This window comes from Mustela putorius, unplaced genomic scaffold, assembly GCF_011764305.1.
Source record: "Mustela putorius furo isolate JIRA1106 unplaced genomic scaffold, ASM1176430v1.1 tig00000594_pilon_pilon_pilon, whole genome shotgun sequence".
Lineage (NCBI taxonomy): Eukaryota > Metazoa > Chordata > Mammalia > Carnivora > Mustelidae > Mustela > Mustela putorius.
In genome coordinates this window covers 1,279,698-1,302,217 of record NW_025421427.1, presented here as the reverse complement: position 1 = coordinate 1,302,217, position 22,520 = coordinate 1,279,698, and the positions used below count along the sequence as shown (strand labels likewise).

The 22,520-nt window shown below is 43.2% G+C and overlaps 3 non-coding genes across 3 annotated transcripts; 2 read left to right on the top strand and 1 right to left on the bottom strand.

Moving 5' to 3' along the window:
- Positions 1-6,724: 6,724 nt before the first annotated feature.
- TRNAR-UCU lies at positions 6,725-6,813 on the bottom strand. Its single transcript is given in 2 exon segments — positions 6,725-6,760; positions 6,777-6,813. It is a non-coding gene; the product is annotated as a tRNA-Arg (tRNA).
- A 5,948-nt stretch (positions 6,814-12,761) lies between these two features.
- TRNAS-AGA lies at positions 12,762-12,843 on the top strand. Its single transcript has one exon. It is a non-coding gene; the product is annotated as a tRNA-Ser (tRNA).
- Positions 12,844-19,353: 6,510 nt separating this feature from the next.
- On the top strand, positions 19,354-19,425 carry TRNAQ-CUG. Its single transcript has one exon. It is a non-coding gene; the product is annotated as a tRNA-Gln (tRNA).
- Positions 19,426-22,520: the final 3,095 nt, after the last annotated feature.

Below are 22,520 nucleotides of genomic sequence, written 5' to 3'. Positions count from 1 at the left end.
TAAATGAGGATAGGCAAGAAACTATTAAAGGCAAAGTCAAGGATGTTTTTGATGTTTATCTGACCTGCCTACACTGTAATCCTCTCAAAACTATGAAGACATAAGAGTCAAGCCTCAAGACACCTTTCTTTCTCTCTCTCTCTCTCTTTCTATTTTTTTTTTTTAATTTATTTGTCAGAGAGAGAGAGAGAGCACAAGCAGGGAGAGCAGCAGGCTCCCTGCCAAGCAAGGAGCCCAATGTGGTACTCAATCCCAGGACCCTGGGATCATGACCTGAGCCAAAGACAGATGCTTAACCAACTGAGCCACCCAGGTGTCCCTTTCTCTCTCTTTTTAAGGTTTCATTTCTTTTTTTTTTTTTTTTTTTTTTTTTTTACACAGAGCACAAGCAGAGAGAGCAGCAGAGGAAGAGGGAGAAGCAGGCTTTCTGCAGAGCAGGGAACCTGATGTGGGGCTCAATACCAGCACCCTGGGATCAGGACCTGAGCCAAACGCAGACGCCACACTGACTGAGCCCCCAGGCGTCCCAAGATCCCTTTCTTTACACATTCTAAAATTAATTTATTCTATTGTACAAAAAACAGATATAAAAATGTTTATAGGGGCGCTTGGGTGGCTCGGTGGGTTAAGCCGCTGCCTTCGGCTCGGGTCATGATCTCAGGGTCCTGGGATCGAGTCCGCATCGGGCTCTCTGCTCGGCGGGGAGCCTGCTTCCTTCTCTCTCTCTCTGCCTGCCTCTCAGTGTACTTGTGATTTCTCTCTGCCAAATAAATAAATAAAATCTTTTTTAAAAAGTTTATAAAATAGTGTACATAAAAACATGTTTATGCATATTAAGTGTGTATAAAATGCATATTAAAGCAATTTTCAGGAGCACTTTGTCAGAAAGCCATAATTTTAGCCATAGCAAAAGTGTTGTTTGACTCATCTGTCCTACCTGGTGAGGTCTGAATTGCTTCTTTAGTGATGTGCACTCTGTTTCCCAGAATCGCTACCAAAGAGCTTTGTAGGATATTAACCCCTACGCAAATTCCCCCTTGCCCACGTCATCTTTGTTCTTAAGGTAAGACAGACAGAATAGATGAAGATATCAAACATAAGTTTGCCCAACTTTAAGAAATTCCTACACTCCCTTAGCCTGAACAGTGAGATAAACTCCCCTTGGAGTCCATCGACTTCCTACCTACAAATCAATGACTAAATATCATGAATCTGAGAATGTTGCCTCCAGTCCCCATCTCTGCCTTCTTAACAGGGCATCACAGCTAAATATCCCAAGAGATGTACAGGGGACACAGTCTCATATTCGACAGGCACCAGCAATATTTCTACAACATCCTCTGAAATACCTCCTCATATTTAAATCCCACCCTGAAATCAAGAAATTTTTAGATTGGAAAAAGTAGAAGATCCAGTTATTGGCTGTTTATAAAATATGCATTTTTAAAATAAAGATGCTGATGGGGCACCTGTGTGGTTCAGTGGGTTAAGCCTCTGCCTTCAGCTCTGGTCATGAGCCCTGGGTCCTGGGATGGAGGCTGTCTCCGGCTCCCTGCTCAGTGGAGAGTCTGCTTCTCCCTCTCCCTCTCCCCCTGTTAATGCTCTCTCTCAAATAAACAAACAAACAAATAAATAAATATGCTGAGAAGCTTGGAAGCAGTGTCAATGACATGTGCTAGGAAAGGTATCTAGTGATTTGTTTCACCAAGTCCCATCTACAATACGTTTTTTATTTTCTTACTTTTTTAACTTCTGATTTTGTGTGTTTATCAGTAACTGCTTATTTAGTCACTTACTTATTTATTAAGGTAGGATCTACCGTGAATATTTGCATTCCTTCGCACACAATCACATTACTACACACCAGAGCCAATCCAGGGTCGGCCTGCTTCTTGTCAGTTAGACCTTCGTTCAATTATCTCACTATAATTTTGTATGAAATGTATTATGTCTCCAAACACAAAAGTGATACAATTGAAAGTCAAGTCAGGATTGTAAGCAGTGACTATATTTCTTTCCCTCTAGTAAATTTCAGTTACTATATATTTAAAATGTAAGTTAGAGGCTATCAAAAGTTTTTAAAGATTTGATACCTTTAGGGGCACCTGGGTGGCTCAGTGGGTTAAGCCTCTGCCTCGGACTGGATCCCAGAGTCCTAGGACTGAGCCCTGTGTCAGGCTCCCTGCGGAGCCTGCTTCTCTCTCTCTCTCTCTCTCTGCCTGCCTCTCTGCCTACTTGTGATCTCTGTCTGTCAAATAAATAAAATCTTAAAAAAAAAGATTTGATACCTTTATATATATATATGTATAATAATAAATATACATATTAAATATATGTATATAAAGTATAATACGGTTGCTATTATAATATGATAAATTAGTGCATTTGTCATGTTACATAATTATCATTTCTTTTTAGTAGTTGGAAAAGTTAAATTCTGGTCTCTTAGCAAGTTTGATGATTATAAATAATGTGTGTATTTATTTGTTTTTTATGTTTATTTCTTTTTAAAACGTGGGCTATTTCACTTTGTATAAGAAACTAAAGGATTTATTTTTTGGAGTGTTTTGACCCCTTAGTCTAGGGATGATGGGTTGATTTTTTTTAATCATCTAAGGATGATTTTTTTTTTAATCAGTAGCAGTCCACAAGTGCAGATAGAATTGTGCAAAGCTATTTCAAAACTTTTTAATTAAATCTTTTTTAGGCAAAACCATTTTCTCCACCTCTATTTCTCCTTCTCACAGACTTTCTCTATCCTTCCAGAGAAGCTCCTTTGTTGCCAAGAGAGAGGCACTGAAACGTGGTCAGACATTTGTGGTTTTCAAATCTGTGTAGATCCAATACTCTGCTGGTCCTCATTATTATTAATTTTGTACTTATCGAGGTCAAACTTATAAGCCTTCCTTCATCAAAGTCTTTGTTTACATCTAAGACAAGAGTCAGTTTTAGTGTCCTTCCCTGGTGACTAGGTGACCAGAGCCCCTCTTGGCTTCCAAATGCATAATCTTAGCTTATTTGATTTTAAATGCATTTGCATTGCTCCCACGCAGAACGGATGCTCTAAGGACGAGAGTAGGTAGGGTTTTGACTGGGATTCTGTAAATGCAGGGTATCACCCCTTTGCCTGGTCCAGCTGAGGAGATGCTGACCGAGCTTCTTGGGAAGCCATCCTTTGCCCCTTTGTGGTTTCCCGCTACATTCTGCAAGGTGCTGCTCTTCTCCAAGAGAATCCTATTCTTTTTCATATTTTCTGCCAGAAGAGCGGACTATGTGTTGCTATCCTAGTGCGGAAGCCAGGCCATCCCACTGCATGGGAGTGGGCTCCCATGCACTTACCTCACCCTCTCCTGCAGGGAAGTATCACCAACCCCTTCTGGCCATCCTCACTTTTCCTCATAATTTCAGCTTTCAACAGTGTGCACGGAAGTGGTGTATAAAGTTAGGGCCCAGAACTGTGGCATTAATGGGACCAACTCCCCCAAACGAAGCCAAGCCATTTTTTCTCTCTGTGTGACAGAGCAGGTTTCTTACGGCTGTCGGCCATCGGCTCTGTGGCTGCGTATCTTTAGACCCGATGTGCGGGGCGCTTCCATGTCCACCTTGTGAGGGCATTCTTGTGAGCACCAGCTTGCCCTGTCTAGCCACCGACCCATCTGCAACTGCTTAAAAGCTCTGAGCCAGAAGTCCGGAGTCCAGTAGCAGCTCTGTGTACATAATGGAGGGCTGAGGGTGACAGCTTCCAACCTGGAGAGTGAGAATCGACTTCTACCCCCACAGGTTTCCAAGGATAATTTAAGTCCCAATTCTCCCTGATATCTGGCTTTCTGATTCTCCTTCACCTGCTACCATCTAAAGAGTCAAGGTACTCGTCCTACAGAGAAACCCCAAGCCTTCTTTTGTCGGTCTAACTGCTTGGCAAAGCCAAGAAGGTGGCCATGTTTGCTCCATGGTGGTTTGTGGAATGGAGTTTATCTACACACATTAACCTAGACTGGTCAAAATTGGATTTCATTCCAGTAAGGTCAGGGAAATTGGACTGAAAAGCAACTTGAGGAAAGAGTTTTTCCCATCCCCTGCATTATTTCCTCCACTCTTTCACACATGAACCCTGGAAGGACTCTCCCCATTTGTCAAGCGGAGAGCTGCCTGTCAGGGGCCTTTCAGAGGAAGGCAGTTCTCAGCAAGTGCGCAGCGCTGAGCTGGGGACCTTCTGGACAGATCTTCTGTAGTAATTTATAAGTTCAAAGGGCCAATGTTCTTGCATTAAAAAGGTAATAGAGATGGTAAGGAAACACAGAGAGACATGATGACAGAAAGGTGGATTTCCTCTCTCTTTCTGTGAAAGAAAGAAAGGAAGATGAATTTCCAGCTGTGCATCTAGGCAGTGGCTTTGGGTCTAGTTTCTGTCACAACTAAGAAGTTGTCTTATTTTGATGTTAGCAGTTGAACATGAGCAAAGTAGCCTTTGGTACTCTTATCAGGTCTGAAAATAAAAAATGCTATCACTAAATCACAGGGCAATTATTTGAGACTGATAAGGTATTCATGCATAGAATGGCCTGTAAACCTTCAATTAAAAGCAGCAGATGCAATTAGGGAGCAGGCAGTCAAGGTTAACAGTTTACAGGAAAGAATTAACAACCTTGGAACCAGGAAGAGCTCAGAGTCAATGATTATACAAGAGATTCAAACTCGATGGGGCATCACTTTACAACTTAGACTGTGAGGCAGTATTAATGCCGCAGATAGGTTTTTGTGGCTACTCAGTTTTGTTGAAAAGGCTGGATCCGTCCGAGATAGCAATCTGGCACCAATCAGCGCAATCAAAATACAGGCATAACAGGTTCTCTAACCTCTGTGCCTCCCCGGGGTATGTCCAAATCCATAAAGGGATGTGTATGAGGGTGTTTGGGCAGAGTTACCTGTAGTGTCAGGAGCTAAGAGGGCCCCTTCTTGGAAGCAATAAAAAAGATAAATTATGGTAGATGCGTTGGTAATGATCAGCATTTAAATGACATATAAATAAGATAAGATAATGACGGTTATGGAAAAAGAAGTAGAAAGCTATGTATACAAAGTATAATTTCTGTAATATAAAAAGGATGTGCACGAAATACTATGACATATTCTGTAAGAAAGCATGTCATGTTTTAATATAACAAAAATGTAGACACTTAATACATTAAAATGGTTCCCTATGAAGAAAAATGATACAGGTAATAGAATATGTAGATAAAAAGTCAACAATCATTTGATTAAGAGTGTACTTAAACAGACCCATGGATTGATCAGATAATCTAAAAATATAACAAAAGTACTATGGAATGTTGAAAATAATCTGTGGTCCCTTATTTTTATTAATGAAATTTCTACTTCCACCCATCAAGGATTAACAGCTAGGAGAGTTGTCCTCTGGCTATACAAAAATTAGAAAACCAGAAAAAAAGGGTATGAAATAACCATTAGAAAACAGAGTTTAGGAAACAGGCAGTGCAGGATTGTGATCCTGGAGGGAAGATAATCAGAAAAGGTGAGTCTGGGATTGCACCAGTCAGGAGAATTTCGAAGAAGAAAAAGATAGTTGTATTTATCATACTAGGTGTCAAGCCTTACTAGAAAACTCACCTAAAGAAGAACATGCATTGGTGCAGGGGTAAACAAAACATGCAAGGGCATAGAGAGTTCAGAAATCATGCACACGTGTGTAAATTTAGTATTAGACAAAAGTGGCATTGCAGCTATAGTGAGACATTGTAATTTCCTGAGAAATCTATGCAGGAATAAATAGGGGTCCCTTTGCCTGACCTGCTAGACATGGGATGTGCATGGTAGGAGGAGTAGGAGGAGTGTGTAGTGGGCGATATTCTACAGAAGGTTAGTCATTACACTAGCGGATCACAGGGAAGGGGTGCATCATTGCCAGATTGTGGTACCAGTCCAGGAGGAGAAAACCCACCATACCACGTGATAGGGTTTAAGAAGAAGGCTTTATTGAAACATTCATAAACCCATGCTCCACATGCAAAGGTCAAGCAATTCTCCCTTTAGGGAACGGTGCCAGATGCAGGCGCTGCTGGAAATACACTGGGTCTGTCGTCCTTCTGTTTCTTTCCCTCATGGGGAACGCATCTATACATACAGAATTTCTGAAAGGATACTTGAAACTAGGCACCAGCGGACAGAATTAAGGAAGTGGTGTTCTTTAAGTGGGAATAATCTTTACTGATCTCATCCACCATTCATTTAAAAACAAATTAAACTTTAGTTAAGTTTGCGGAGCAAACCTCTGCACCACCCGTGAGCGCTTGCAGGGCGGAGCGGGGAGGGTCTGAGCAGACTTGGGCTGAGCAGCACGTGCGGGAAGACCTTGGGGGTTTCCAGTGGCCGCTGCACCATGGGGTTTCCAGTGGCCGCTGCACCGTGTGGAACGCCTGACTGCGGGCCTCCAGCCAAGACCAGGAAAATAGCGAGCTGGAAATTGTTTCTCATGACGAAGAAATAAGTACTAGTATTTATTTCCACACTTCACCTTCGCTGGGCGCGTCCACTTCTCTCCCTCTATTTGGTCATTGACCGCCCCCCCCCCCACCAAGACACAGGTGGAATTGTTTATGAAGCCGAAATACACTGAAGTGAGAAAGCTGACTGTGGGCAAAACGTCCAGATCTTACAGGAACCGAGAAATGTTTGGGAGGGAATCCACTCGATGACAAAATGCTTGTGACTCTGGCGGGACTCGAACCCGCAACCTTTGAATCTCTTTCTATCAACGCTAGAAGTCCAATGCGCTATCCATTGCGCCACAGAGCCTGTGGATTGCAGCGTTAGCGCCGGAGCCCTAAGGTCGTTGATTATTTATTTGGCTCTCACTATAATACATTTCTGGAAACACTCTGCTGCAGTCACCGCTAAAGTTCAAGAAGCACAGAAACAAGGCAATGCAAGGGACACACAATACCCGACGCAGGGAGTTTCTGATCCTTCCAGCGACCATTGTCATTTGTCTCTGCAAGATAAGGAAGAGTTTGATCAAGGATCAAAAACCATATCTCATTGCATCCGGCCAATGCACCGACACGCTGGGGGCCGTGGGCTTCGCGAAAATGGAATCTGGGGGAGCTCCCAGTAAGCGGCCTTGGAAGATGTTCCTAACACGTCGCCAGGTCCCCCTCCCTCCACTCCGGCTCTGTGCGGGGTTCTCCCTCGCGGAAGGGAGGTCCTTCCCGTTCCCACCCGTGTTGTTTTTGGAAAGGGGGCTTCCTTGTGTGCTTTGCTCAGAGCAAACGACGACTCTGCGACCCACGGATTTTTGGATGCGTCCAAGCATCTTTGGAAATACTCCAGGTTTCCCAGCTCGGGCGTTTTCTTTGCGACCTCTCTTCTGTGGGACCGTGCGCTCCAACCACCCGGCTCCTTCAGCGGCCATCGGTCGAGGTCCTGTGGACAGAGAGGGCCAGGTGGCAGGGGCGGTCACTGAGGAGGGACTCCCTAGGACGCAGAGTCCTGGATCTGCCCACGGCTTGCAAACCTGCAGTGCAGAAAGGACACATGTTTACCGGAGCCGAAGCCTGAGCTGGCTGAGAAGTTCTCGAAGCCCCAGAGCCCCGGGGCCAGAGGCGAGCGCGGCTTTGTCCTATTTCTTGGATGTCACGTCTACGCCCACGTATCCGCTTTCCAGATGGAAGTCTTCCTCCCTCCCTCCCTCCTTTCTTTCCTTCCTTCCTTCCGACGAGGTGTCTGAGATCCTCACAAAGCACAAGTCAGAGGGGCAGATCAGATCGCAATCCACAGAAATAACTAAGGATACTATAAACTACTTTACTGAGATAATTACGCCCACATATTGTTTTCGGAGGATTCGGAAAGCTTTCAAGGAAAAGGAAGTCGTTTGGGGCCGACAGTGGTAAAACGTATTTCTCATTAGTTTATGTCTGCAATTTTAAAAAGTTCACTTGAAAGGGGTCCTTAGCAAAAAATAAGATGCCTTAGACTATAGAGTAGTTAATTATTTCAAGCACTTGTTACTGTATCTGTAACAAACCCCCGAATTAGTGTCCTTGGAATGAAATCTCCCTCTGTTCCTTATTCCCTCTTATCTCACTAATATTAAAAACTCATCTGAGAACATGTTTTCCAATAAAGAATTTGATGCAGAGATGATACATAAACATTTTTATTCTACAGTCCTCGGGACCATTTCTCCATCGTGGGCTACTCTAACGATGCAGCCACATTCTCAAAATACTGTGTAGACTTTTCTAGTACAGAGCATGTGAATCCAAAGTTTGCTGTAGCATTTGTTTATCCACACTGCTGTGACTCTCTGTCCCCACATCTTCTAGACTGTGCTGTCCAACTAACTGGATTAACTGCTTTGGTTTCCTGAGAACCCAGATCTCTCAGACTATAGACTTGTGTGAAAACATAGTTTGCTTTTTTCCAACAATCCCCTCTCTTCCGGTTCCTGAGGCTCTAAATTGTGCCTGTTGGCCCACCTCTGTGTCGCTGATAACACGTTTCACACTGAGGAGGATCCTGGGTCTGGACCAGCACCACATCCCTAGTCATCCTCGTTCACAGGAAAGGATATTCTTTTTTGGTGGCTCAGAAAATTGGGTTGCTGTTTCCTGACTGCTATGACAACTGACTGAATGACGATGGACATCTTTAAGAGTGAAGTTTGTCCCCCCACCCTTGGTATACACACACTTTATAGGCACCTCTGTTCTTGTAGACATTATCAGCAATCAGTGTCCACCCTCTCCAATCTGAGCTTCTCCAAGGGCTGATGCCATTGGTCATATGGATGGTACACCTTTATTTGCTACACCTTTATTCGAAGACCTTCCTGACAGCAGATCATGTATTAACTTTCCTAAATAATTGATTCTTCTCTCTAAATAAACATCTTTGATTAAACTAAATGTCTCCTTGGCTTGCCCCTTAGCAACAAGTCAGCAGGGCTGGGACCTCTGCAGGCAAACCCCAGAGAATTTCTAATCCTTTAACCTCCCTACAGGCCCCTCCCACCGAATGTTCACTCACTAGTGGTGGGGAGGGGGAGACGGAGAGAAAGACTCTTAAGCAGGCTCCTTGCCGAGTGAGCTCCATGCGAGCTTAATCCCCCAATCCTGAGATCATGACCTCAAAACCCCGAGATCATGAGCCAAAATCCAGAGCTGGATGCTTAAGCGACTGAGCACAGCCCCACCCCCGCCATTCTCGCTCCCCCAGAATGTTAACTCTTGATGAAAGGGCGGGGTGGGCGAGCCGCGGTCCACGTGGGCTAACGTGAGATACTAGTGAGTGTGACAGGTGGCTGGTGTGAGGAGCGTCTGCACACATTTAGTTTTGCAAGAAAGAATTTCATGGCTTTTCCAAGGGTTCTTGGATTCAAGAACGAACCCCTAGTAAATCCAGAGCCGAATGAGGATGGTGAGCTTCGAGCTTCCTTGACCTTAGTCCATTCTCCAGGCACTGATCTGCGAGGACATGTGCGTTCAGCTCTAAGTCCAGGGAACCCCAGAAAGGCGGGCTGGAACCCAGCGGCGCCTCGGGCAGCCCCGGACTTGCAAAAGCTGGTGGGAGAGGAGCCGGCCTGAAGGGCGCTCACGGGCGTTCCTTCCACCGGGGCATTCGCAGCTGGGACTCGTTAGCTGGCGTTCAACCGGGTTGCTCCGCCCCGACCTCGGGTCCCCGGCCCCGCGCCCCAAGGACATCCCAGAGAACGAATTTTCCAGAGCCGGACCTAGCGACCTTCTGTCTCTCACGTAGCGGAAAGGACAAGTAGAAACGGTTAAGTACCAGGCAAAGTTGAGCCGTTTTGTAAATAGGGTTGCTTCTGGGCTTAGCGAGCCCGCGCTTCCGAGCGGGAGGACGGGTGCCGTGCCGAGCCGGCTTCCTCCGAAGGGCTGAAAACACAAGCCCCTCTAAGGGAACACAAAGAGATCCGTCAAATGTTCCGTTACAAGGGAAACGTTTCCTCAAGCCGTTGTCCGCAAAACTCTCTCGTTTGCAATTAAATGTCACCGCCTTCCTCGTGGGGACAGGAATAATATTTCCTTCTTCACATTCTCACAAGAAGTTCTTTGTTCCTGCAACCTTTGCACCTCACACACAGCTCATTTGGAGCTTGAAAACAGTCAAATCGGTAATTCATTTTGCAAAACACTGTCTTACGGAATTAATCCTAACTACAGAAAAGCGTTTTGTGCACAAAGCAGTTACAGTATTTAAAAAAGGGTAAGAGCAGAGCACAAATAACATAGAAGTCCAGCAGGGGGAACTATTTGCTTGATTCCGACTTCACCTGAGTATGGGAACATTAGAAAGCCACTAAAATGACACTTGAGAAGTGCCTAGGGAAAAAAAAGTGTTGGTGATATAACACGCAATTAAATTAGTAAAATACAAAATTGAGACAGAGAAAAGCAGCTTCCGCCACATGGGGGCTGACCTGGTGTTCTCAGCAAGACCTTGATGTTCTTTTGTTTAACATAAGCAATTTCACAGACCCCAGATGTCAGGCCAGGCCCTTCAAGTGACCATCTATGGATTAAGATGGAAATAAGATCACACTGCTATCCTGTCTGAACACAAACACAAACGTGAAACACACACAGAACAGACCCAGAGACCAGTATTGTCAAGCCACAAAAATGACCCAGCGTCTCCTCTTCTTGTCCAATATGAGGGATGACAGCTTCTTGACCAATCCTAGTTTTAGCACTGCTCTGGTCTTCTTTCCTTCAGGATAGGATTTATTAAGCTATCCAATCCTAGAATGGCTCCCCCCTTCCACACAGCATCCGGTCCAGAGAAGCCCTGATTCTTTAAACCCCCCAAATCACCTAACACAAGATTAAACCCTCTTACTAAGATGCACCCATCAACCTCTTCTGTATTCCTGATGGTTTTTGTCTGGAAGATATTGGCACAATTTATGTTTTGTGTGACTTCAACCATCCCCCCCTTTTTTTGCACTCAAAATACGGGGTTAAGGGGGAGGAGAGAAAAAGAAGATACACCCAAGTGCTGGAATTGCTAGCTTCCAGGAGGTAGGAGTGTGGGTTGTTTTTTCCACCCCCCTTCATCCCAGTATGAGACAGTCCTCATTACCCAAGATTCTTCTAGTCATGAAGGAGAAACATCTATTTCATTCGGCACAAGAAAAATGAATTCTCCACTTGTGGACACCAGGACTTTGATGTTGAGTGTTCCTCAATAGCCCTTGCTGATCAACTGTCTTTCTCAGTACCCTTCACAATTACATGGCTCTTGAGTTTGTTTCCTGACTAGTGGATGCCAGTTAGAGGTTTGCAGAATTCCTGGAGTCTTCTCTGCGTCTCTAACCTCCTGACATTTAATTAGACCTTAAGAATTATTTTGCATGCATACTTTGATGAAGAACTCTTATGCGGTTATTATGTTAATATCAAAAAGTTACTTAAAAAAATGTTTTAGGAAGGCTCAAGACAAATGTCTGCCCCCAATATTCCAATGGAGAGAGGCAGAAAATAAAGATTTAAAACAATTTTTAAAGCAAAGAGTGGGGAATTTTCCAAAGATGCCCAGTGAGACATCCTTACTTTCCATAAACACATTCCTTCTCTTCATAAGTGATGGTGTGATTTATCTTTTCCCTACCTAAATAAAAGGAAAATACTTTATCTTTAATGAGATCTAGCCCCTCCCTCCCCATTCCCAGTGATGTCTGAATTGAATAGAGCTCTATTTAAAGGACACTTTGTTACTTCTGGCTAAATATAATGTATTAAATCCAAGCAGTTACCTCTATTTCCTCAAGAGACATCATATCCATCAGCTCTCACCTCTTGCCGGTTGACACTTTGCTGGGCATGAAATGTTCTCCAGCATCCACACTCAACCATTTTGCTCTGAGTGGTTCCGGATCCCGTAGAGCCTCTGGAAATTCTGCCAAAGGAAGCTGAGTTACAAACGTTAAAAAGGAGAACAGGAAACGTGCTGTGTTGGTGACAATTGAAGGAAAATGGGCTCTTGCATTGACAAAAACAAAACAAACCCAAACCAGGTAATCCATTTTTTCAGGAAGCAGCTAAGAACTCAGGGGAAATGAAACTTCTGGACCATCTCTACCTACAGGTTTCTTCTAACCCATATGGAAAGCGAAAACGCGTTGGTGTTTGGCAAGCACTTTTCCAAATGCAATGAGATGAATATTCGAGGTGTGAGCTTTGGAGCCTGGGGACACGAAGAAGGGAGGGGACCCAGAGCGGTTCTCAGCAAATTGTCGCTCTCCCCGCTCCGGGGACACAAATCAGCGACAGTATCTCCTTCCCTCCTTCCCTGCAACTATCTCTCTCGGAGTGTCATCCAGAGCACCCGGCCTTCGAGTTCTGGAAGAAGGTTGCTCCCTTCCAGGTCTAAAACTGTGCTTACCCTGACCCCGCCCCCCGCCCCTTCGGGCCGAGGAAATTTGCTCCCAGTTTCGGAGACTCCAGCACCAACACTCTCCCAGGTTCCCCGCCAGGGAAGCAGGCGGTAGTTTATGAATCGACTTCAGCTTCATTGGAAACGAAGATGCTTGTAGGGAGCAGCCTCGTCCTCTTGCTCCTAAACGTCGGGGGCCACCGGGGGCGTTCGACTTCCTCCCCAGGGCTTCGTTGAATCAGCGGGTCTTTGTCCGTCTCACTGAACACACTTTTGTCCGCCCCAGAATCTTGCCGCTAACTCGCCTACCTTTCCTTCTGTACTTCTGGGAACCCCAGCGTGCACCAGTAGTCGTGGCCGAGTGGTTAAGGCGATGGACTAGAAATCCATTGGGGTTTCCCCGCGCAGGTTCGAATCCTGCCGACTACGTCACTTTTACCCAGTTTGTCTCGAGGAGAGGACCCCTTTAGGTCTCCCCGCAACCTGATCCTGTCACAGCGGTATAGGGGGAGGGGCTTGTGTCTGGGGTCTCCCTGTGTTTCCCAGAAAAAAACGGAGTGAGTACAATCCTGCTCTCAAGAAGGAGTAGAGCTGCGCCCAGCGTTGTGCAGAATTTAAGGATGTCTCTGTCTGTTTTCTCTCCCCAAAACCCCGCTCTAAGGAAGCTATTTCCAAAACGGACAATTTGGTGAAAATGTCCCTCAGATAAATTGTAGAGGGTATTTCTGCCACAAAATGAAAGCTATTTTTATTTTAATTTAGAAGATAATAGTACAGTAAAATTGACTTTTTGAAAGAAGATGCATATTTTTGTATAACCGCCTGCCTTAATCAGGACAAGAACAGTTTTGTCAGTCCTAAACCTGAGTTACCCGTCATAGCCACTTCCCAACACCACGAGCAACTGCTGGTGGCCACCTATGTTTCCCGTCCCTACAGTCTGACCTTTTTTTGAAACTGTTCTTGAAATTGAATACAATCGTTCTATGGGTGGGAATGGAAAATGGCACAGCCTTTCTGGAAAATAGTTTGGCCATTTCTTACAAAATAAAACATGAAAATACTGTATGATTCATGGGCTTCACTCTTCATTTCCAGCAAAATGCAAACTTATGCGTATGCAAAAGCCTGGATATGATCGTTCATAGCAGCCTTACTTGTGATAGCCCAGACTGAACACAGCCCAAATGTCCTTCAGCAGGTGAGTGAGGACACAGACAGCAGCATGTCTTCGGGAGCTCTAGTCAGCATGAAAGAGGACACTGAGGATGAATCAACAGTTTGGAAGCACATCAAGGGCACTAATGCTGAGAGGAGGAAGTCAATCTCGTGGGTCACATACTGTATATTCTAATTACATGAGCTTATCAGAATGACGCAATTATAGAGATTGGAACAAATGAGCACTTGCCAGGCGTTTAGGGATGGTGGGCAGAGAGTGTGGGCATGACCCTAAGGGGAGGCGGTGGGAGACTGCTGCCGTGATGTTCTGTTACTGGTTACATGAACCTGCATAGTAGGTGACCTTTGGGGATTAGCTTCTTTCACTTGAGATAGAATTATACACGAACACAGAGCCAACATTAATTTCCTGCTTTTGATATTGTGCTCTGGTTATGTAAGAAGTAACCCACCGGGGAAGTGCGTGAAGGGTACATGAAACCCCTCTGCACTATTTTTGCAACTTGCTATGAATCTGTAACTATTAAAAACAAGTTTTTCTGTTTTAATTTTTTATTTAAATTCAATTAAATTAACATGTAGCATTTTATTAGTCCAGTGATTCATCAATTGTGTATAACACCCGGTTCTCATTATTTTTCATGTCCTCTTTAGGGCCCATCCCCAGTTACCCCATCTCCCCCGCCCCCCCACCAGCAACCATGTTTGTTTCCTAGAGTTAAGAGTCTCTTATGGTTTGTCTCCCTCTCTGTTTTCCTCTTATTTTTCCTTCCCTTCCCCTATGTCATCGGTTTTGTTTCTTGAATCCCACAAAGGAATGAGATTATATGGTATTTGTCTTTCTCTGACTGACGTATTTCACTTAGCATAATACCCTCCAGTTCCATCCACGGTGTTGTAAATGGCAAGATTTTGTTCTTTTTGATGGCTGAGTAATATTTCATTATATGCCTATACTTAATCTTTAGCCATGCATCCTTCAGTGGACATCTGGGCTCTTTCCCTAGTTGGCTATTGTAGACATTGCTGCTGTAAACATTGGTGTGCATGTGCCCCTTGGAATCACTATTTTTGTATCCTTTGGGTAAATACCTAGAAAACAGAGTCTTTTTAAGTTAAAAATATGAATAGAAAATTTCATTTATTTATTTATTTGAGAGAGAGAGAAACAGAGCACAAGCAGGGAAGAGAAGGAGAAACAGGCTCTCTCTGTGTGTCTGTGGTTGGCATGATTTTGTCTTACGGCTATTTTCCCATTTACATAAATGTAAATTTAGTTTTTACTATTAGTTTTTCAGAGAAGTATGTTGGGTGAAAATGTCCCACTATGGTTGTGGTTTTATCTGTGTCTCTTCTTACTTCCGTCACTACCTGGAATTTTTTTCTCCATTTCTTAGTCTTCCAGAAGCAAGAAATTCTGAATAAAACATGGTAGCTGAGCAGCTCCCCGCTGGGCTTGATCCCAGGATGACCTGAGCCAGAGGTGGATGCTTAACTCACTGACCCACCCAGACGCCCTTGGAAACTGTATTTTACCAAATATTTTCTATATGCGTATTTTGATTATCACATAATTATTCTTTTACTTATTAATGTTATACATTAAAAAGGTGTATTTTGATGGATTGAGTTTTGAATGTTAAATCACATTGCATTTCTGGAATAGACCACGCACACACACAAAATTGAAACTATGTGATAAGGATATGGTAACTAAACCTACTGTGGTAATACCTTAAACTCACACAATGCTAGATGTCAATTATATCTCAATGAGGCTGGAAAAAATTAAAAATCGAATTGCCATAGGACCGAACAATTTCACTTCTGTGTATATACGCAAAAGAATTAAAAGCATTATTTCAAACAGATATTTGGGGTTTTGGGTTTTAAGATTTTATTTATTTGACAGAGAAATACAGTGAGACAAGGAACACAACACAAGGAGTGGGAGAGCCTGATGCGGGGTTTGATCTCAGGACCCCAGGATCATGACCTGAGCTAAAGGCAGATGCCCAACAACTGAGCCACCCAGGCACTCCTTGAACAGGTATTTATTTGTGCATTCGTGTTGATAGCAGCATTATTCACAACAGCCAAAAAGTAGAAACAACCCAAATGTCCATCCACGGATGGGTGGCTAAACAAAATGTGGTTAATTCCTAATTTCATGTAATGAATGTTTAGATCATTACTCTTTGGTATTTATTTTATTAATATATTTGTACATAAAGGTGTCCCTCTAAGTACACTTCTAGCTGCACAGTACGGGTATAGTTCTGATATGTACTATTTTTCTCATTTATTTCAAAAACAGTTCTTAATTTCAATTGCGACCTCTCCTTGAACCATAAATTATTTAGAAGCATATTTATTTATTTTGTAAAAAAAGATTTTCATTTTCGTGTTTTGATTTCTGGCATAATTTTATTGCTGTGAAATAATAGCATGTATCCAACCCGGTTACGTTTTTGGAGCCTTGCCTTGTGGCCTAGTAAAATGTCAAATTTGAGATCACTTCATCTGTGTCTGCAAAAGGTTTGAGTCCCGAAGTTGGTATGTGCACTGTTCTCTCTGTGTGTCTGTGGATGGCATTATTTTGTCTTACGGCTATTTTTCCATTCATGTTTCCTATTAGTTTTTCAGAGAGGTATATTGTGTGAAAATGTCACTATGGTTGTGGTTTTTTCTGTGTATCTTTTTACTTCTGTCATTACCTGGAATTTTTTTCTCCATTTCTTAGTCTTCCAGAAACAAGAAATTCTGGATAAAGCATGGTTTATGTAACAGCTTTGATTTGGAGCTACTAGGTGTTGGACAATTATCACAAGAAAACCCCTAGACAAAAATATGTTTCTTACACAAGCTGTAGCAGATCTATTGAGACTTAAAGAGAAGTATTGTTACTTAGAAACACTTCTGCATGTTTCCTTCCCCAAAAAGAATGAGGACAATGTAATTAAAAAACAATTATTCTCTGGGAAACTCAAGATTAAGGTTGAAGAGAAGTTGGCAGAATTTCAGATCTTTCTCCATTTAAAAATGAGCCTGGTTCTACCCCCAGGGCATGACCCAGATTTGTCTAACTGGGTAGGAGGCAGAAGATCAGAACCGGTTGGGCTTGAATCTCAGCTTCAAGCATGGCTCGAGTGCAGTGTTCAGCTTAGTGAGTCATGCAGCCTGAACTTAAAGAGGTTGTTTCCTTAGCTGCTTTATCTTTGATCTTTCTTGAGGAATTTCATTTAATGGTTACGATTAGGCTACATGGTATAAAGGAAGAACCTAAATGCAGGGAAGCATTAGTCTGGGGGCACTGTGAATTCCTTGTGAATTCCTTGGAATGGTTTGCCTCTCAATGGTCATGAGAACTAACAAATTCTTTTTGACTCGTCCAAGCAGCTTCTCTAGATGGACTGAACACCTCTTTCCCCCAGGATAACGAGTGCTCACCAATATATTATAGAGGGAAGCACATTTGCAAGCTCTTATGCTCACTGGATGTCCCCTTGTTGGTGTGTGTGCCCCATTCACAGCCCAGTGCTGGAGCAGCCAGTACAACTAAGTAAGCGAGGAGGCTGTTGGAGCCCTAATTCTAAGTCTGTTATGGAACTCAACTCTTCCCATTTTCATTTTGCTGTCTTGTTGCTGTCTAAGATAAACCACTCCATTTTTAAAAAGATTTTATTTATTTATTTGAGAGAGAGCATAAGCCAGGGGGAGAGGCAAAGGTAGAAGCAGACTCCTGGCCAAGGATCCTGGGATCATGACCTGAATGGAAGGCAGGTATTTAACTCCTGAGCCACCCAGGCATCCCACTGCTCCCCCTTTTATAATCAGGATCATATGCTGAACTCATATTTTCCATTTTTCTCTCTGCAAAGTAGCATTATCCATTCTTGTGTAAGTCAACATGTCCTGATTTTATTTGCTTTTTAGCTTTGCATCTTACCATGCCATTAGACAGCCAGTTACAGGCACTCGGTCCTACCTATCCCTGCGTGAGCTGTGTTTCCTGTTGGTGTTTAGGGAGCTTCCTTCCTGGCAGATGCTTATCTCCATGAAGACAGGGATTATGCCTTTGTCTTGTTTACTTTTACAGTGTCTAGGACTTTGCATAGCACCCAGCCTTCCCTAGAAATTCAGTAAAACTAGTTAAATGATTGTGTAGAAGGCACTAACCTAATTACTTTTTTCTACAATAAGAACTTTAAAATATATATTTCTCCATTTAAATCATTTTTTGGTTTCAGTTATAATTTCCTCGTTATCCAGTTCCTTATTCCTGCTTTCCAGATATATACATATGTAGCCTCAGACCAAGAAGTGACTGTTCAGGGCAAACGGGCTATCCCCAAGCCTGAGATGATAATGACTTATTTCCTGAAGTAAGAGAGAAAGGTCAGCTCGGGATTTTGCGAGCTCTGGTTCTGCAGTCCCTTTAAAATTATGTTTTATGGCAATGTTTTTGTACTTGCTCTCTTGAGTTACAAGGTAACAACTTCTTGCCTCATTGGAAATCACATGCACTTGTGTGGTTGAGCAGAATCAAGTTTCTGGAACAAGGTCTGGGTCCTGTAAAGGCTTTGCATGGGATTCGTGTCTTGCCTGGAGTTGACTTTTGCAAGTTCCTTGTGTTTTTTTGGTTTGGGGTGTTTGTTTGACTTTGGTTTTTTTGCAAGTTCCTTGTGTTTTGTTTGTTTTTATCACTGAGACCACTGGAAAGAGAGGTGGACCGCCTTTGTGATCTGGTTCCGCCCAGTTCTTGGGGGACACTTGTGTGGCCGCTGTCCTCTGGATGGCCAGTGCAGCCGGTGCGGGACCCGGAGATCAGGTTGCTGATCCCGCAGGAACCCAGTCCTCAGCGCGGGTAGGTAGTCACCACGCGGCTTTGCAGAGGCACAGACTGCTGCCCTTAGAACTCGTCCTGCAGTCCTGGGACGCGCTGGGAAGGGAGCCTGCACCCTGGGAGTCCCGCCAACACAGTGCTGCGCCCAGAAACCTGTTCTTTAGCCAGAGCACTCGAGGGAGAAAAAGTGTCTGTGAAGCAGCAGTAAAGAACATTTGGGGTACAATTTGGCAGACTTCCCTGGGCACCTTCTTTGTGAAGAAGGCGAATCTGACCAGGGGTCTAGATGGTGAAACACAGCATCTCCCGCACGCTCCTTAACCCACCGCGACCCATGGCAGTTCCGTCTTTCTCTGCAGCGCACCTGCTTTGTTTCCTCAAAACGCAGCCCCTCTCCAGGGTTTCCCTCCATGAATGTGCCAGACAGGGACACATTAAAGTTTGTTTTCCTCGAAGCAATATACCTGATAGTTAGATATAGTACGTGGAAAAAATACATGGCTGAAACTGGGAAGAATTGCAGATCACAGATAGGAAATTTCCAAGCCTGTTCCCCTGTTTTAATAGGGACTAACCGTATCTTCACCCACTGTTTGAGCATTAAATCATACAATGAATATAGGACATTCAGTCCAGTAATGCTATGTATAACAAGTACTCACTCTTTCTTAATGAGGAAGAAAGAGAGGATTAGGACCACTAAGTGCCTGAGCTGGGAGTGGGGGACTTTATGGGTTTGTGTAGGTGGCAGAAGATAAGCTAAAAATAAAATAAAATCTCCCAGTTCTTATCCAAGGACTGTCATGGGTGGACATGAACTAAGAATTCTGACTCATAAATTCAAGTAAGTGCTTTCAGTAGAATCTCTGAAGCTCATCATAGGGGATTATGCCAACAGCCACCTGATGTGGGGTTCCATGGTGTAATGGTTAGCACTCTGGACTCTGAATCCAGCGATCCGAGTTCAAGTCTCGGTGGAACCTGCCTTGTATTTTGGTCCCGTTTTTGTTCTTTCCCGGAAAGAACCATTCACCTAAATGACCAAAGTCAATTTTGTCCCTGGTGTCTCCTATGAGTTTCTGCAAGTCCTGAGGGGTCTGCGTCTAGGTGAGGAAGAAGGAATAAATTTTATCCTGGCTTAATGGAGTTGATTTTACAAGAAAGAAAAGAAGCATCAAAAGTAAATACAGGAGGAAAACAGCAAATGCCCCGCACTCTGCTGTGACTGGAAAATCAACTCTAATAAAAAGCAACAATCCACTTATAGGACATTCATTTTCTGTGCACATTAGAATGAATGTTTTAGATACTTCCGACATGGGAAATAAGTAATTCTAATAGTATTGGAGAATATACAGACAATGAATAGCAATTTTCTCTTCTATCGTGGTGTCTAGCTGTAATTTCTGGCCCCTCCTCGCCCCCTGTAGTCACTGAGCCCAGTTTATATATAATAACATATGGACAGACTTTCCACCTGCACACGCACAAACCAAATGTGGGAAATCTTAAGTTGGGTGATTCTACATACAGCAGTGTATGAGATGCATTCTTGCATTTTAAAATATCTATAGATTTCAGATATTTTAAAGTAAAAATTTAGGGGGCATCCATAATAATATTTTCATTGCAATGTTCATCTGGTCATTGTGTCACCAAAAGAATACCAAACAACCCTCTTTCTCGGAACCCTCCCACACCATTGGTGGGAATGCAAGCTGGTGCAGGCACTCTGGAAAACAGTATGGACATTCCTTGAAAAGTTGAGAATAGAGCTACCCTATGACCCAGCAATTTCTCTACTGGGTATTTACCCTAAAGATATAAGTGTAGGGATCCGAAGGGACCACCTGCACCCCAATGTTCATAGCAGCAATGTCCACAATAGCCAAACTATGGAAAGAGCCCAGGTGTCCTTCAACAGTTGAATGGATAAAGAAAATGTGAGATATATATATAGATATAGATATCGATATAGATATATATCGATATCTATATAGATATCGATATAGATATCGATATATATCTATATCGATATCTATATCTATATATATATATATATCCATACATACATACATACAATTCAATACTATGCAGCCATCAAAAATGAAATCTTGCCAGTTGCAATGACATGGATGGAACTAGAGGGTGTTATCCGAAGCGAAGTCAGTCAATCAGAGAAAGACAATGATCATATGATCTCACTGATACGAGGAATTTGAGAAGCAAGACAGAGGGTCATAGGTGAAGGGGGGCGAACAATGAAACAAGAGGAAACCAGGGAGGGAGACAAACTATAAAAGACTCTTAATCCCAGGAAGCAAACTGAGGGTTGCTGGAGGGGAGAAGGGTGGGAGGGCCTGGGTGGCTGGGGATGGACACTGGGGATGGTGTGTGCTGTGGTGAGCGCTGTGAATTGTGTAAACCCGATGATTCACAGACCTGTACCCCTGAAACAAATAATACGTTATATGTTCATAAAAAATAAAATAAATCCCTCTTTGTCATAAAAAATGAGTAACAACTCCTGTTTCTTTGCTAATTACATTATTTATAGAAGTTCCCTTTTTTTATTTGCTCTTGTACTATTTTGCACTGGGGAAATACTGGTTAGGGTCTTACCGTTACAGGATTTTTGTTCCCCTAGTGCCCACTGTTCTTGGTTGTGCTTCAAGGAATGAAGAGGTAGACCAGATGGAGATGAAGAGGGGAGGACAGTGTATTGAGCCGTAGTACAGCCGTAGTACAGCCGTAGTACAGCCGTAGTACAAAGCTCCCAGAAAGGGAGGGGGCCTGAGAGGGCTGCCATTTGGGGGTTTGAATCTAGGGGTTTTTATAAGCTGTTTTGCAGAACTATCTTGAGCACCCTGAGTGTGGGTCCCCTGTGGGCTGGCTGCTAAGGTGTCCCAATCAGGGCTTGGACCATGCACCTGTCTGCCTGTCCGGTTAGTGCTCAGGGATTGATGGTCTTTTGGGCTGACATGCGGAGACTAACTGCTCAACTTGTGATAGTGACTGATGTATCAGAGTTCATTGTGGTTTCAGGATGTTTTGCAGAACTCACCTCTGCAAAGGTTGCTAGACAGAATGCTATAGTGGTCTCATCTAAGTTATAAAGCAGGACGCTAGTGCAGTTTTGTCTTAGCTGTTCTGAATTTGTTGCTTTCTTGTTGGGGACCCTGGCCCTGATTTCCTAAGTGTCCAATTAACTCCTAACATCATCATGCTCCTTTGACTTTCAGAGTATGTGCAATCTACTCTTCCACTCCTCATCCCTGTATAGAGATTGCTTTTCATTTGGTCAAAATTTAAGTTTCTTTATTCTCTTTTATAGTTCAAGATGTGTATGTTTTCTTTTATGGACAAAAATGCAGAAAATGTATTAAGGAGGGAACATATTGCATGGGACACTGGGTGTGGTGCATAAACCATGAATCTTGGAACATAAAAAAATAAAATTAAATTAAGATGTTTAAAAAATGCAGAAAATGTCTCAACTCTACAATGGTAAAACCCTGACTTTATTGCACACATTTTGTTATCTGAAAATTGTACCCGACTCAAAATCAAACATTTATTTTAATTTTTTAAAAGATTTTATTTATTTGTCAGAGAGAGAAAAAGAGCACAAGCGGGGAGCAGCAGGTTCTTTTGCTGAACAAGGAGCTGAATGCAGGACTCAATCCCAGGACCCTGGTCAGCAGATATTTTCTTTACACCAAAAACTGGCCATTATACTTGATTAAAACCCATAGCCATATGGACTAGTCTGATTATTATAGAAAAGGGGAGGAAGGATTGTGAAGGTTCTTTTCCTTCCTGTTTTTTCTGATTAAGCATGAGAAGACCCAGCCTAACTTAAGCCTCTTTCTTAAGCCTAACTTAAGAAGGAGTAAGGCATGAATGAAGTAGATGAGTACATGTCCAGAGGAAGTAGAGATGTAGTTTGCCCACTGTTGATATCCATCACTCATTGTATATTGCTGATGAAGTTTTCAAGTGTGATCAGCGTCTTGTAATGCTCTCCCATCAAGAGTGTTGCCATCTACAAAGACACCCTTGTAATGTCTGTTTCCTA